Source organism: Syngnathus typhle, linkage group LG1 (genome assembly GCF_033458585.1).
Source record: "Syngnathus typhle isolate RoL2023-S1 ecotype Sweden linkage group LG1, RoL_Styp_1.0, whole genome shotgun sequence".
NCBI classification, from domain to species: domain Eukaryota; kingdom Metazoa; phylum Chordata; class Actinopteri; order Syngnathiformes; family Syngnathidae; genus Syngnathus; species Syngnathus typhle.
The window spans coordinates 26,514,499-26,531,760 of record NC_083738.1 but is presented as its reverse complement, the minus strand read 5'-3'; the positions used below and the strand labels follow the sequence as shown (position 1 = coordinate 26,531,760).

At 43.8% G+C, this 17,262-nt stretch overlaps 1 protein-coding gene across 2 annotated transcripts in view; it reads left to right on the top strand.

The window, feature by feature from the left end:
- nlgn2a (neuroligin 2a) overlaps positions 1 to 17,262 on the top strand; it is a 57,877-nt gene that overhangs the window by 695 nt on the left and 39,920 nt on the right. For both annotated transcript variants that reach the window (XM_061284980.1, XM_061284973.1), the window contains exon 1: positions 1 to 231. This exon is cut by the window's left edge. The gene's annotated coding sequence lies outside the window, so the exon portion shown is untranslated. The remainder of the gene's footprint in view (positions 232 to 17,262) is intronic.

Here is a 17,262-nt window from a genome sequence, read left to right as displayed (position 1 = left end):
TCAAGAAGGGAGGGACTGCTCTCATTTTTTTTTTTACTGGTGGATTCATCTCCCCCTCCTTCATTTCTAAAAAAAAAAAAAAAATTGGACTTTTATTTTTTCTAGTCAATTTATAAACGCTTCTGCTTGAATGGACTTTTTGGCAAGCGGAGGACACAATCCGAGGGGACCAGAAAGGACATCAGTGAGAACCTGGCTCTCCACCAGCACCTGGGGATCCCAAATTAACAGGTAGGATCAAGTGTTTCACACATCTTCATCGTGTGGTCTCTTTGCTGCTTCTACTGTTAAACGCACGTGTGTGTATGTCGAAGAAAGGTTTGCCCGAATAATTTGTGCAATGATTACTCAATAATATTTCGCGACGTGTTGACATCTGCCTCTGCCTTCATAGTGAAAAGTCTTCCACGCAGTCTTCTTTCTATTCCTTCACTTAAATGCCCTGGTCCAATGTTCATCAAGGTGCACACTGCGGCGACATGTGTGTGTGTGCCGCATCTTCGACGTCCACGCGGCGCTCGTTTCTTGCCCGCGTGAGGAAACTCAAAACAGGAAACACCACAGCTCTAGGCACTGTCCCCTAAAAACGCAAGCACAAATAGATGCACAAAGAATGGGCCGCATTGATATGCCAAGCAGGCTGCTGTCTGTTGTGGCCCGCTCGGATCAACGGGGGCATGCTAGATGACAGGATTCAGCAGGGACAAGAAGACCTCTGTTCTCATCCGCAGCCTGGCTCTGCTTAATTGGCCCCCCCTTTTTTTTTTTCTTTTTGCTTTAATGCAGCTCACCTGCCCTGGATGGTTACCGCGGCTGTGAGGACAAAAACAGCCGAGTCAAAATCCTTGAAAAAGTCATCGAATGTTAAATCGCAATATTGAGTGGAGGGAGAAATGTAATTAGATCTTTTTTTTTTAAATGGGTCAGCCAACGTTTGGACCGGGTGTGGTTTCCCCCAAGGTCCTCATGAGGATCCCACGGGCCTGTTCTAAAAATAACTCACCACTGCTCGGACATTGTGATTTTCTCGCTACGTTGTGGAAATAATCATTTGAAAATTGAAACAGCGTTGCATATTGAGACTTAGCTTCTCCCAACCTTGTTAAATCGTTAACATGAGTGTCTTCACTTCGAGCAATATCGTAATTATTCATAGCATAAATTGGTTGCCCTTTGCATTAATCAATACTCAAAACACTGAAGCGCTTTCATTTTCAAAAAGGTTAGCGACCCCTGATTTAGCTCGCGGGCATATATTCTTTATCCTCACTTAAAAAAAAACTTTGGTTGTTTTGGTGTGGAACCTGCAATGATTGTCCTCAGAAACCACATGAGAGGTGAAAGACCATTTGGTATATGTTTGCTTTGCACAATAAATATTTATTTTATCGCTCGGCCAAGACTAGAGTGCTCCTTCGCATCATGTAAGCACTTGACGTGCACGCTAACACGTTAGCCGTTAAATGAAAGCGCCTTGCTTCTTCACCCTTCAAGACGAGATGGATTTGTGAGACTTAAGTGTGCAGCCAGCGAGGGGCCTTTGTGTTTATCGCCTTTGGTCATCATTTCTGGATGCGCTCGCTGCTTTCCGTGCACACTGCGTGTCTGTCCGCCGCTTTTATCGACTTCCGAAATGAGCCTCGACTGGCAGTTTTGCAAACTGAAATGTTGGAGAGAGACTAGCGTCGTCCGTTGAACGTCTGTTTTTAACCGGAACGCATTTATATTGGACGCTGCTATGCTCAAGGAATCGCAATGGCTTTTTCCTAGAAAAGAGAAAGAGCCTTCGGCGAACTACAGAAACAATCAATTGAGCGCTTCCAGGAAAGTCGCGAAAGAAACATCCGATTCAATCTCCGTTGTCCAGCGTTTTATTCGAACTCGCTCATCCTGTCAACGGTGGCTTCGTTAAGAGGGTGGCTTGAACTCTCCGCCGTTCTTTTCTCGCCACCCTGGCTCCAAGCGGCTGACACCGACCGGCCAGGATCGATGAACATTTGTTGGTCTTCTGCTCAAAGAGATAAACACGTGCAGCCAGCGCCACGGACCTCCGACAATCCTGCAAGAAGCATTTCGTGAAAGCGTGACACAGAGGCAAGCGGCTGCCGAGATAGCCGATGGGATTGATTGACAGTTGGAAGACCCCCCCCCCCGAACCTTGCCACCACCCTTGAATCGAGTAATAGAGTAATCGACAGCTCTTTTAATAATCGTTTAGAGCACAGGTGTCAAACTCAAAGCCCGGGGGCTAGATACGGCTCGCCACATCTTTTTACGTAGCCCGCCAAGACAAATTAAATCCATGTGTTAATACGAAAATTGCAAATCGTCTTCACTTTAAAAAAAGAAAACATTTTGAAAATATTTGAACAGTTTTTACTAGTCTCTGATTTCAAAACTAATTATTCCTCGGTTTGTTCATCGAAGCTTATACTGAATTAGAGATGCACCGATCCGACTTTTTCAGTTCCGATACCGATGCCGTGGCTTTGCGTATCGGTCGATACCCGATACCGATCCGATATTATGGTTGACTTAACAAGCTACATAACTCTACATGTTGCTTTAAGTCATTACTAAAACTAAAAATTGTCTTCACTTTAAAAAAAAAAAAAAGCGATTTTGCTGGCAATTTTTATCTTTTTAAAATATTTGAACAGTTTTTACTCATCTCTGATTTCAAAACTACTCATCCGTTTGTTTTGTAGCCTTTGACAATCATCATAATGGCCCTCCGAGGGAAACTATGAAAATGAGGTTGACACCCTTGACGTACAGAAAGTAGAATTTTGGGTGCCGGTCCGAGCTCCCATTTTAATATATCCAAGTTGCAAACGGAGCATTGAAATAAAAATATTAGAGCCTTCCTGCCTTGTACTTTTTGCACCACCTTAGTTTTAATTTCACGGCGCCACCCCCTCAACGCACATTGAGACTTTGCATCAAACAATTAGCTCATCTCAAGCCCCTCATTGATGCGTGGTAGTGCCGCCGGGCTTCCGCTGTCAGGATGTCAGACCATAATGAAAGCGATAGGCCGGTTCTCACATGGAAGAATCAGCTCGCCTCCTTTCGGGGAGCCGATTTGAGTGTATGCCTCGGCGCGTCGGCGGCTGACAGTGAAGAACGAGCGCCTCGGCGTCAGTGTCCAAGTTTCACGCTCAGCTGATGCCAAGCAGCCCGTGATGCTTGTTGTCACTGTCGCAATCGGCGGAGGATGAACAGCGACATGCGAAAACACGCAAACACGCCAGAGATGCTATCTCGTTTTTTTTTTTTTGGCCATCCGCTTGAAGGAAATGCACATTTTGTTTCGGCCTTGATATTTGCTATACGCGTGTCCGCCGTCCCTCAGAGAAAACAACTCGTGTCGCTTGAACCATTAATCTACGGCGCTCGGAGGCCGGAACATGTCCTTTGGTGACAAATGTGACCCAACGCCAGACGGCTTTTCAGCCCGAATCTGTTTTGCGCAGGTAGCAGTCGGCACGTAAATGTCAGGGACTCACGCTGAACTTTACTGCACACGCCTATCTACTTGGCCCGAAGCTTTATCACTCCGGTGGGAAAAATGAAGCTCGCGCCGTGTCCTTCATGAGTCACATCGGCACAATCTTTACCTGAGGTTGAAAGAAAAGAAAAAAAAGAAGCAGACGAAGTAAAAGGCGTACGGACTCGCAGTTTCGAATTAGAGGAAGAAAGATGCGGGCTGTTGTCGGCCTAATTAGCCCTGCTAAGGGAGTGTAACCTTGATCACACGCTGGTGGCAAAGCAGATTGCCTCGCTGGGATGCGTGTTAGCGCGTATCGCCGGGAAACAGATGCTAGGATTGGACGGGGACGGCGAGGCCGGCCGCTCGCTAAGCGGAGTGGCCGCTTTCTTGCTTGCTGTTGAGGGTGGAGACGCAGGGAAGAAAGCAAAGTCGAGCTCCCTTGGCGCCAAAGTAAAACCACCTTGTTCCATTTGGGCTCCCACTCCGGGGATTTGGATGCAAGGAATGGAGGAGACTGTTTCAAAGCCTGCAAATTAGGATTTTTTTTTTGCGTGTGGGTCTGATTTCTATTTCCACTTCATACACTTTAATCTGGAATAAACTTTCGGAATGGGGACCGGGGTTTACATCCTGGCTGCCACTATCCCACCTACCGTATTTTCCGGACTATAAGGCGCACCTAAAAACCTAAAAAAAAATTCAAAAGCCAACAGTGCGCCTTATAGTCTGGTGCGCCTTATATATGGACCAAATTCCTAAATTTAAACTGGCCCAAAGCATTGTGTCATGAAATCAATCATAAGTGGCCCGCTGAAGACTATGAATCATGAATCAAAACGACTATGGATCATTATTTTGTGATTATAAAGTAATTGGTTGCATCTGAAGTTGAAATAAAAAAGATAAAATGGAGAATGATTTGATTTGGAAATCTGACATGATGCATTAATGGTGCGCTTTATAGTCCGGTGCACCTTATATAAGGACAACGTCTTAAAATGGGCCATTCATTGAAGGTGCGCCTTATAGTCCGGTGCGCCTTATAGTCCGGAAAATACGGTACTCATTTTAAACACTGCAATTCAGCAGGATTTTTTTTTCTGCTTTCTGCTTCCACTTTAATCTGGAATAAACATTCGGAATGGGGACCGGGGTCTACATTCGAGGACCACAATCCCACCTCATAATCATTTGAATCTGATGTGTTAGAGAAGAGGTCCAACACCTAAAACACGCTTGAAAGACCCGAGTTGGTCTTTATCCCGGACAACCGATGCAAAACATGATCTGTCTGACACTTCCTCTTCCGCCCCATTGAGAATTTTGTTGATGTGTAAATATGGGAATCGATCCCCCCCTCCCCCAAGACCGCCCTGTGGATTGCCTCCTAGACATCTTATTTTTACAGGACTTTGACAAATCCAAAAGAGGCAACGCCGTATTGATCCTCCGGCTGACATCATCACTAACATGAACAATTTCCTCCTGGGAGAATGATTGGGTGGCACCGGTCCATTTCATTCCGGTCTGCGGCGTCCACGGTTGACTCGATGTGCTCAAGATGTAAACGGTTGTCCCGGTTCTCCCCGGCCCTTCCCCTTGTGCCACTGGCCCTCTCCACTTAATTAACCCATTGATCAGGGCGCACATAAATTACCCTTCCAGAAAGGCCTTTAAAGAAGACTGCCGTCTCTTCACGCCTCTCACTCTTCGCAATTTGCTGCCGCGGTGCCAGCAACGTCCCTCGGCCAAACTCGGTTGTATCGTGATTTGCAGCACAATATATTTAGTGTCCGCCCCCTCCTTCTTCTTCTTCTCAAAGACTGAAATGGTGGACATGGGATTCGAAGCAGTTAGGAAGTTGGGTGGAGGTCAATGCTGCTCTTGTACAAGCCCCTCGATTCATTAGGCTCACATAGCGCAACCTTTTCATGGTGGCCCTCATGCGGCTCAAAAGCTTCGCCCCCCTCTCTTCCTTCCTCTCCATCTTTTCTTTTGGCCTGTGCCTGACTCGAGTGGGACGCCGTGTCTCTGCTCGGAGATTTTCTCAATTAGGAGGATCTCGGAGGTCATTGTCGTCAAAGGCCCGTCTCTATTCAGGCTCCATCCTGCTTCTTGCCTCTTTTTTTTTTTTTTATTCCTGTTTACATCCAAATCTCACGGAAATGAGTGGATTAGATTTAAAGTACTGGTGGAAAATGTATTACCAAGGCAATTGTACACCCACGACATCCAATTTAAAAAATAAAAAAAGTAAGATAATCGTTGAGGGACTGGCCAAGCTGTGCTGTTTTGACAGTGAATTAGAGCTGACGTTAGCTTGCTAAATTACTGAAATAAAATGGAACCATTCATTTCGTACAAAACTGTAAAAATGACATCCAAAATTGACTTCGAAAAAGTGAATTACTCCCTCAATAATGCAATTCCTGTCAGGTTCTACATCTCATTTTAGGTTAGCCGTTAGCATAGCTCTTCTGTTTTCTGTGTAGCTTGGAGTTTAGCGGCGATAGCTAGCCAGTCACCGTTTGTAGTTAGCTTAGCGCCTAGCATCCGCTTGTAGTTCCCAAGCACCATTGATCAATTAGTCAATAGATTCCAAATGTCTAACTACACATACCCCTAAGCTAGTTGTTTAAAAAAATATGATAAAAACTGCGTATATGCTAGAAGAACTCCTCACTGGGCTAATTCGGGGTTAGCGTGGATACCATTTAAAGCTTCTTTCCCTTGAGACTGATGTCAATTTGTACAGCTAATCAAAACCCCTGCCGTGATGGGTTCTTTGTATCTTTCTCAACTTAGCATTATTCTCCCTGATAGCATAAAAACACACACAATGCCACACGCATCCCATGTGGTCGCCATTATGAAAGGAAGTGAAGATTCAAAGATACGGAATGCCCGCAGGGCGTAGGAAAGCGGAGCATGCCCAGGAGGTGCTGGATGCTCTCCCTTCTTGCCGACCGCTGTTGCTATGGCTCCTGGGAAACGACTCATTTTTATGCCCTCACATTGTACGAATGTTAACGTGTGTGTATTTTCTTTACGCCGAGCATTGTTTGTGTCACCCGCCGCTGTTGCGTGGATGATGATGGCGGAAATGTTCTCGGGGAGTGTAGAGCGCTCTTTTTTTTTTTGTCGTCTGGGCACATTAAGTCGCTTAAATGGCTCTCCAGCGGCTCGGCCTGTCACGCGCACGCAGGTTTACTAGCCTCGGGTGCATCTCGCTGTCGCTGTCACTGCGGCATGAGGGTAAATATGTTTTGGGGAATAATCGTCTGTGCCGAGTGCCTCCCCGTTACCCCCGGAGTCTAGCCTCGCTGTTGCATTCGGTCATGTCAGAGCCTTAATTCAAGGTCAGTCACGACAGATGCGGATTTGCAAGCCCAGCGCCGAGAACAAGTTGAAAATGACTCTTCCGGGCGTGAGAGGAAAGCGTTCCCTGGGGGGGTCCACGAGTCAAGGTGAGCGTTAAGACTATCAAACAGGCAGTGGTGTGGCTCTATGGTGAACATGCTCAAAAGCTTTTGGACAAAAGCGTTTGGATTTTTTAGTTCATCGGCCGCCAGTTTGCTGTGGAATAGATTCTAAAATCATGCGACGTGCACTATAAATCATTGAATGGCTTATGTCTTGAATGCATTCAAGACATTGGAATATCAGCCCTGTCGGGTTCTGGGTCAGTCGACTCGGGTTGATTACAAGAGCCCGGAATTCAAAGCAAACATGGTGCCGCAGCATTTAGGTGTTATGCTGCATGCAAGTAGAATAAGAGCTGCTTTAAAATCCGGATTAAAAATGATGCTCTCCATACTTAAGATCTTCTGATGCATTTCTATAGTCAATTTTTTTTAAAATCATGTACGCTATTCAATAATTATTAAGATCTTCTGATGCATTCTGTAGTCAATTTTTTTGAAAATCACATACGTTATTGAATCATTTTAGGAAACTACCTTTTTTTTAAAATAAAATCTCTGCTTAGCTTTTGAATGTCTTAAATTTACTTTGTTTTTTTAAGTGTCCTAAATTATTCTGCCTTTAGTTCTTGCATTTTGCCTTCACGTTTAATTTTGTAACTAAAAAGCAAGTTGAGCGGGAAATGCAGCAAAAAAAAAAAAAAGCCTCGTTTTAACACCAATGGTGCAGCAATACATTTTGACACTCACTATAACACTACTCCCATTCATATATTCTTTATCCTCTCCGATGATCTGAGAGGAGGCAGCTCCTAGAGCCAGATTAGTTAACATGTCGCTAACCGCAGCAGAACAGTTTTGCCCTTGAAGTGCTACACGTAAAGGTTCCCTCAGGACCATCCCATAGTCCCAGTGCTGGGATGTCCCTTTTCTGTCAGGACTCTACTCATGCATGCATCAGTGTTTGGAGCTCTCGAACAGTACGGGAAAAACCTGCCTGAAAATGAGGACAAATCCCTCGCCGCATTTACCTCATTCGTCATCTGTAATTTAATCCCATGTTAGTTACATGTTTAACTAGAGGTTACACGGACGTGGGGATGAGCAATGGCTTTTAGGAAGGGGGGGGGGGGGGGGTTCCGTTGCATTAGCGCTCAGCCGTTCACCTCGAGGGAAGCTGGAGACAGACCATGCAGGAGATGACGGGAGGAACTTGCGAGGTGGCTGAAAAAATGAGCACGTGCGGGATGGCAAAGGGAATGCACGATGAGGGAGCGTAAAAAGAAAAAAAGCTGAAAGGGAGAGTTTTGGTGCATGGGTGGAAAAGGAGAGAAGGGGGTAGGGGGGGGCGAGGCTGCGGCAACAAGATGAGACTCTTAAAGCGAGAGGGAACGGACAAAGCTGCAATGCTGGATAAAAGCCCACAATGGAGATTTGATACTGTGAAAGAGACAGAGAGAGTGCATTAGGGAACAAAACTATGAATGATGCATCAAAGGTTCCATCGTTTGAGTTATTGGGGCTGAGGCGGCGCGCGCCGCTTGAAAGGATTTTCATAAAAAAAGAAAGAAAGAAAGGCGCGTGTCAACACGAGAGGAATGAAGGATTACCAAGATTGGTGGAAAGAGCAAGAAAAGATTGAGCAAAGGGAGAATAAGTGTGCGTTAGAGGGGTTATTCCTGGACTTGCAGAAAAGTGGAGGATACACACTAGATGGAGAGAGGGAAAATGGTGTGTGTGCGTGTGAGAAATAGTTTGAGCGTGTGTGCAGAACACGCATGTGCATTGTGAGAAATTGCATGAATAAACTTGGTAAACACGAGAGAAAAGTGTGCGCGTTCACGTGTGTGTGTGTGTGAGAGTGAGTGAGAGTGAGGGGGAGAGGGAGAGAGTGGGGGAGAGGGAGAGAGTGGGGGAGTGGGGGAGAGGGGGGGGAGAAAAAAAGTGGGAGTCTTTGTTTGTGAGAGAGCGAAAGTGAGAGATAAGTTGATTAGAACCGAAGATAGGTCATTACTCAGTCAACCTCTTCTCCCTATGGATTGATCTCGTTAAATACATACACACACACACACACACACACACACACACAATTGCAATTTGATGATTTTTGTCTGTCCCATGCTAATCTCGCAAGTTGCCCGTCGGCAGCCGCCGCTCCACCACGTGACCGCCCGCCACTACCTGCCCGCCTCGCTAAGTAAAAAAGCCGCGTGTGAAATGCGCCTCGAATGGTTGCGAGCCGGTGAGCTCGTACGAGCAGACCGCCGTTCAGGATCGAGGCAGATTGCCCGTTCCAACTTTTGTTCCACATCTTTTCATCACGTTCATCTCTCCATTTTTCTGATGAATCCGTTCCAGGGAGTGTAAAACCAAATGATACGAAAGCCAAAACAGAGAAGCGTTCCGTTGATGTTGCCGGGCAGATGGAGACTGCTTGTTAATGGGAAAGTTTGTTTTTTTCGCGCGTGTGTGTAAAAACCGTGACAAAAAAACGAGTCGAAAAATCCAGAAACTGAAGTTCCGCTATATTTTTCATCTGGTATCTTTGCGTTTTGGATTGCATGTGAGACTCTCAAAAGACTGAAAGAGACAAAGTCATGCATACAAATTGCAAATGGAGGATCCTTTCAGACGTGCGTCCCTATTTTTATACACTGCCTGGATATAATAGAAGAGCACAGTAGATCCCCTCTTAGCCCAAGGGCACCATTCAAGGACATCTCCAACATGCACTTAAGCATGCTGCTAGCAAGCGCTAGGACACACGTACATGCTTTCAAAAGCTGGCCCATTATCGACCCGTCCGATGGAGAATCGCCCGATTCTTTGTTGACTACGACCGTTACAATTCCCGCCATTTTATCCCAACGCGAGCACACCACACGCACGTCGTTGCCGCCGCTCTGCATATTCATCAGCAGCGGGTCGTGTGCCAAAGCGATGGCAGCACTCCACGTCTCGCAGCAGGCTAATGCGGCCATTTAAATACTGCTTTGACCCCCACCCACCCCCACCCTCTCCCACGGCACCTCCCTCTGCTTTCTGTCTGCTCCAATTTACTATACACGGACATGTAATGTGCATTTAATGTCATTTGGAGGCAGACAGACCTAAACGGAGAGCAGCGCAAAGGCCAATCGGGAGTCGTTTCTCCCGCCAAAAGAGAAGGTCGTTGACGTTGAGGACGAGAGGAAGTGTCCGAGGGGGAGCGGAGGTGAGGTGAGGCGGCCTGTGGCGGCCCGTGGCGCCCTTGATGACTCAGCGGTGGAAGCCTGCATAATTGGAGGAGCGCTCTGGGCCGCCGCCACTCACATGAAATATTCAGTGAGGCATTTTGGGTCGACTTGGCGGGGACAGTCGAAAAGGCCAAGCGTGTTAAAATATATGAAACTCCACTTTGTAGTGACGATGTGTGTCTTTAATCGGATTGACATGGATTAAAACTAGGATGGGCCACTCCAATGGTGGAGAGGGTGTTAATTTGTCATCAGCGCTACTCTTGGGGACACAAAGCACTGGAACGTCACGATGTTTGTCCTGCATCATCGTCCCCCCCAAATTTGACCCCTCCTCGTACAGCCCAATATAAGCAGTTTGTGTAGGAGCAACTATGCTGTCCGCCCTCTAGTGGTGATTAATGATATTACAATTTAAAACATCATTTAAAAATGTTTTATTTTTTTTATTTTTGGGATTTGAAAAAAAACACACACAAGATTCGACAAATTCATATGCCAAGCTAACAATCTGATATTGTTTATTGCCAGACAGATTCAGTTTGTTGCTTGCATTTGTTTGAAAAGGAAAATCGAAATTAAATTGTAATCACGGCATTGGAGGAAACAAAATACCGTATTTTCCGCCCTATAAGGCGCACCTAAAAACCTAAAATTTTCTCAAAAACCAACAGTGCGCCTTATAGTCCGGTGCGCCTTATATATGGACCAAATTCCTAAGTTTAAACTGGCCCAAAGCATTGTGTCATGAAATCAATCATAAGTGGCCCGCTGAAGACTATGAATCATGACTCAAAAAGACTATGGATCATCTGAAGTTGAAATAAAAAAGATAAAATGGAGAATGATTTGATTTGGATTAAAAATCTGACATGATGCATTAATGGTGCGCCTTATAGTCCGGTGCGCCTTATATAAGGATAAAGTTTTAAAATGGGCCATTCATTGAAGGTGCGCCTTATAGTCCGGTGCGCCTTATAGGCCGGAAAATACGGTATCAATTCTTTTTGGATGATTCATCATCAATTTTGTTTGGAAATGTAGATCAGTGCTTGTCGCTGCTTGTACCAAGTAGCAAGATCTTTTTATTGTCAATACGTTATTCCAATAAATGGACAAAATCTTTAGGCATTTTGTAAAGGTTAGATCCTCTTCTATTTACTTCACCGACGGACTCTTTTGTGATACCGCCGGGCTCTTTTTGAAACATTTTGGAAGTCGACTTTACCTACGATGCCTCTTTATTTATAGAAGTGCGGCGGCGGCCGTGGGTCGTTTGGGAGCCTCGCTGGCTCAGACGTGTCGGGGCTCTGCCGTGAATAGTAAAGACGGCGTATCGGAAGGAGAGGACAAATGCAACGCGTTTTGCTTCATCAATCCTCCCGGCCTGCCGCTGCAGGCTGATGCATGGCCGCTGCACGTTGATGGCTCCCTCGCCATTTATCTCAATCAAGGCGCTTGTCTGTTAGCCATCCAGCTTAAGAAACCTTGGCGAGTCAGACAAACGAGGAAGACACAGCAGGTTTATTAGGACAATAAAACACGTTACAAGCGCCTTGTTTTACAAATGGTTCACGTGGTGCTTTCAAAGTTGAGAGAGTGTAGCAGACAAACAAGTCCTGGTGAAGTGAGGAGAGGGGGAAAAAAAAAAAAAGAAAAAACTTCGGAACATACATGAGAGCTGTTAACAATCTGGCCATATTTGAAGAGTTAAAAAGATGATGACGTTCATAAAATGAGGCTGGCATCCTGGCTGTCAAATGAGACTAAAAAACTAATGAATAAATAAACAAACGACTAAATAAATAAGTAAATGAATAAATGAAAGCACAAATGAAAGAATGAATAAAAAAATAATTTAAAAAAAGATTAAATAAATAAAAATAGAATAGAATAGATCTTTATTGTCATTGTCACACATGTACAACGAAATGAGACTAAAAAACAAATGAATAAATAAACAAATGACTAAATAAATAAGTAAATGAATAAATGAAAGCGCAAATGAAAGAATGAACAAACAAATAATAAAGAAAAGATTAAATAAATAAAAATAGAATAGAATAGATCTTTATTGTCATTGTCACACATGTACAACGAAATGAGACTAAAAAACAAATGACTAAATAAGTAAATGAATAAATGAAAGCACAAATGAATAAATGAAAGCACAAATGAAAGAATGAATAAACAAATAATAAAAAAAGATTAAATAAATAAAAATAGAATAGAATAGATCTTTATTGTCATTGTCACACATGTACAACGAAATTTAAAAAGTGCCAACCGATCAGTGCAAAAAAATAAAAAAATTGAATATTTGTAGGAAAGATTTTCAGGCATTTGATCCCCCCCCCCCAAACTGAAATGATGAAAAACAGTTCACCTCTATCATCGCAACATACTTTGCCCACATGTCATTTAATTGACAAACCATCTTGACAGCCTTTTATTGCTCACTTCTTCATGCCCTGAAGTCAGTAATCTTGTGGGCCGGTCAAATTCAGACTCAATCTAATCAACACGCGTCGCTTCGGCATCAATGCTTTTCTTCTCCCCTCATGTTCTGCGCCGACCATCTTAAGCTGCAAAAAATATTGGAAAGCGTCCCCAAATAGGAGGGAGAAGAACATCTTGGTGTGGCGCCACGTTCGAAAGATGCCTTGTTAATTTGCTGCTTGGAGACGGAGCACGACTTTGAAACGACAAGCCTGTGCGTCCGGAGCGATGGCCGTCATGTGTCCGCTGAACCGCGAAGCTGCGGAAATAGAAGAGGAAGGAAGGGATGAAGCGCTGTGGGGGGTGGGCAGTGTTCAGGTGGTGCTTGCTGACAGATTAGCGGCGAATGATGAAAGTGCTCACACGAGATTTAAAGCTACACTCCAAGGTGAGCGCTTGTAGGACAAAAAGAAGGACTGACAAGGATTTGAGATGGCAAGATAGGAGCGTGAGACAAGATGACACGTACAAGAACCTCGCTAAGTCCCTCCATTTTGATGTTACTTGTCACTAGCTTGGAGTAAATGCATATGCCTTTGATAAATCGTCTCCTGGTAAAAGCTCACCGAACAGCGCGTTCAATGACAGCGATTTGGCGATTTTTTTTAGAGATTAGCACAGTTTTTGAGACAAAGACTGGGCACTGAATCTTGGCTTTTCATTTTGATTTTGAGAAATGATTGGGAGAGCATTTGTCGGCATATTTCTAACTCTTTATAGGCCATCGACGAGAAAAATGACGTAATATCCCGACGACAAATATACTCGTCGCCTTATTTTTATTTTACGAATGGGCCGATGAGACTCTCGGGAAGCTCTCTCCTTAGGTACGTTATTATTGAAGTTGAGTAATCGAGTTACCGTTTTTTTCCATGTATAATGCGCAAAATGTAACTAATTTATTGTCCTAAAATCTGGGGTGTGCATTATACATGGGTAAAAAAAAAAATATTATTATTTTTTTTTTAATCCGGATATGATACGGAGGCCGCCATTACAGATGCGCTTTCTTCTCTGCTGTTCACTTCAAACACAATGCTCTGGTATCAGACGCTTGCTCGATCACCTGCTCGTTTGCTGTCACAATGTACCCTACACAAACCCGAAATATTTCTTCACTATTGAGTTTGCTAGCGCATGCGCAGTGATACTGACCGGCAGAATAACATCCGGTTGTTCCCAAAGATGATCTTTTTTCTGAAATAATTTTACGTTTACGGACTTAAGTAGGAGTCAAAATTTGGGTGCGTATTATACATGGGTACAGGCTTTTTTCCAGCATCAACATGCCATTTTTAGGGTGCGTAATATACATGGGGGTGCATTATACATGGAAAAAACGGTATTTGTCAGTTTGTTTTGTAGCTTTTACTGTGTATATAATATGAGGTGCTCATACATTGATTTGGGTTGACAGTCATAATGGCCCTCCGAAAGAAGCTATGACTACAATGCGGCCCGCGAAAAAAAAGAGTTTGACTTTTAGGGCCTAAACTGTTGGATTCCAGTTGACGGCTTAGGACAAAACACCGAAGCTTCAGTCGTTGCGTTAAATTAGCATTGGAAGCACACACAAGCACCTCGACAGAATTCAGGTGCGCCCTGCTGCGGGCTCTTCAAATGTAGGTCAGCCACACGCCAACACTGCGGGAAGCAAAAGCCAACTAAAATACCCAAATACGACCGATAGTGAAATCTAAAATCGTGAGAGTAAATCGGGTGGACGGCGGGTGCGTCGGGCCGCCAAGCAAGCCGATCCCGGTGTGTGTGCGTGTTCTGAGGTTATATAACTCATCACGCTGCAATGCTTGGCACGTTGCGTCTATTTATAGCAACAGTTTGAAGCAAGTGTGACACACAGACACACAAAAAAAGCCTCAGCCAGGCTTTGTGGGCGGCGCGCAGTCAAATAGGAGCTTTGTATTCCTGTGTTGCGCTCGTGTACTCTCGGCGGATAGAATGTTAGGTACGCCTGCGCAGATCCTGTGCCACAAATTCTGCTTATGAAAATAATTATCACTTTTTTATGTATTTACATACAGTAGTGCCTAAGGATTCTTAATAAGGGAAAGAAGTTGCGCATATGTATTCATTTAATAAGACTGCAAGGCTCAAGCTTTGCCTTATGGTCCGCTAGCTTATTGCTAACGCTGGTTAGTATATCACAGGTGTCAAACTCGGGGCCCAAGGGCCAGAACCGGCCCGCCACATCATTTTATGTAGCCCGCGAAAACAAATTGTCCATCAAATTCGTGTGTCATTACTAGAATTGCAAAGTTCCTTCACTTTTAATATCTTTTTTTTTTTAAATTTGACCAACTTTTACTCGTCTGATTTGAAAATGAGTTATTTGTGTTTGTAGCTTTTACTGTATATAATAGGAGGTGCTCAAACATTGATTTGGGTTGACAGTCATAATGGCCCTCCGGAAGAAGCTATGACTACAATGCGGCCCGTGGAAAAAAAAAACGAGTTTGACACCCCTGTTAATCACTCTTTTTGTATTTACAGTGGTGCTATTCTAGGGTCCCAAGAATTCTTAATAAGACAAATCATTTAGTCATAAGTATTCATTTAATATCACTAAGAGGCTTAAGCTTAGCCTTTTGGTTCGCTAGCTCATTGCTAACGCTGATTAGCAGTCATCTCGTACTACAATAGAGTGAACCCAAAAGATGTAGTAACATTGCTCACAATCGTATATTCTTGATCCTCTGCAAAGAACTCATTTGAGAGCTGAGCTCTTTTTGGTCTGCACCTCCATCTTTTTTTTTGATGTCACACCCTGTGTGTATTTGTGCGAGTGTGACTTCCATTCTCCTTTGACGCACGAGGAGACGATGCTCGCCGCCGCCCTCCCCGTTCACACTTCGACTCCCATAAAGGAGTCAATTCGTCAGAGACGTCAGGGGTGCTAACAAACAGCCGACCTCTTGCGCAAAGAGAGATTTTACACGCGTGTTGTTTGTTGAACATGCCGAGGTGCTAAATTTAAATTCAGACCGGAAATCTTAATCCAGTGCATCGAGTGTTTTTGTCCTCTCTTCAGTCGACTGTATAATGGACCAGTTTATTTGACAGCTGGCCCCGTCGCAGTGGCCGCAGCTGTCGCCGTGGCGACTGGGTCAGCCGAGTTAATTGTTCTCCGCGATGGTCTATCTCACACGAGCACGGGCACAGAGTCATCCACGGTTAGCCCGCTAAGCAGAATTTTAACCTTTTAATCGGTGACCCAGCACCCAGCGCCGGAATGTCATGGGACTTCCTTTTTGATCCTTGCAGAACCAACACAACATGGTTGCGTATGCGCGTCCACGCTGAAGACTCGGTCTTAGAGAGGCGGTGGCTAATGTCAGGTGGCCTCCGTGCTAATTAAAGTCTGCTCACGCATTAATTACGGGCCAACTGCAGTATTGGCGGGGCCTAATTGACGCATCGCCAACCACTTCCTGTAAGTTGGCTGCTTGTCGGTAGAGTGACTAATTTTTAAAAAAAAATTTTTAAATTGAAAGTATAAATATGCCAGCTCCTTTATATTTTGCAGTAAAGTATTGGCCAGATTGTTTGAGAAGCTTTACTGCTGTCATGGGACGTCACTTGAGTATTTGACGAACCTTACGTTTTCATGAGAGTTAGTTTTTATTTTTGTTTTGACTTTTGTTTTCTAAATACCGTTTTTTTCCATGTATAATGCGCAAAAATTTAACTAATTTATTGTCCTAAAATCTGGGGTGCGCATTATACATGGGTACAAAAAAATATATATATTATTTATTTTTTTTTAAATTTTCTTTTATCCGGAGATGATATGAAGGCCGCCATTACAGATGCGCTTTCTTCTCTGGTGTTCACTTCAAACACGCTCCATACGAACACAATGCTCTCGTATCAGACACTTGCTCGATCACCTGCTCGTTTGCTGTCACAATGTACCCTACACAAATCCGAAACATTTCTTCGCTATCGAGTTTGCTAGCGCATGCGCAGTGATACTGACCGGCAGAATAACATCCGGTTGTTCTCAAAGATTATCTTTTTTCTGAAATAATTTTACATTTACGGACTTAAGTAGGAGTCAAAATGTGGGTGCGTATTATACATGGGTACAGGCTTTTTTCCAGCATCAACATGCCATTTTTAGGGTGCGTATTATACATGGGGGCGCACTATACACGGAAAAAAACGGTATTCAGTTTTCACTAGTTTTTAGTTTTTATTTTTGTTTTGAGTTTTGTTTTCAAAATATTCAGTTTTCACTAGTTTTTAGAGCAAGTTTGTTAGTGTTTATTAGTTTATTTTTATTTTTTTTTATTCGTTTCAGTGTTAGGTTTGTTCTTTGTTTTTTAATTCATTCATCTGCCCGTCTAAATCAAGGCTGTCAAACTTATTTTTGTCGCAGGCCACATTATAGTTACGGCTTCCCTACAGGGACTGTGAAACCAAATGAATGTTTAATCATTGCGTCATATTATCATATATTACCCAAAAATATGATAGATTACTAGCTTTGAAGTCAGATATAAAGGATAACAGTTGGTTCAAGTTTTTAAAAGATAAAACGTTATTACACATGGAAAATATTTTGGTACCGATTTTAGCCGTGATCATTGAA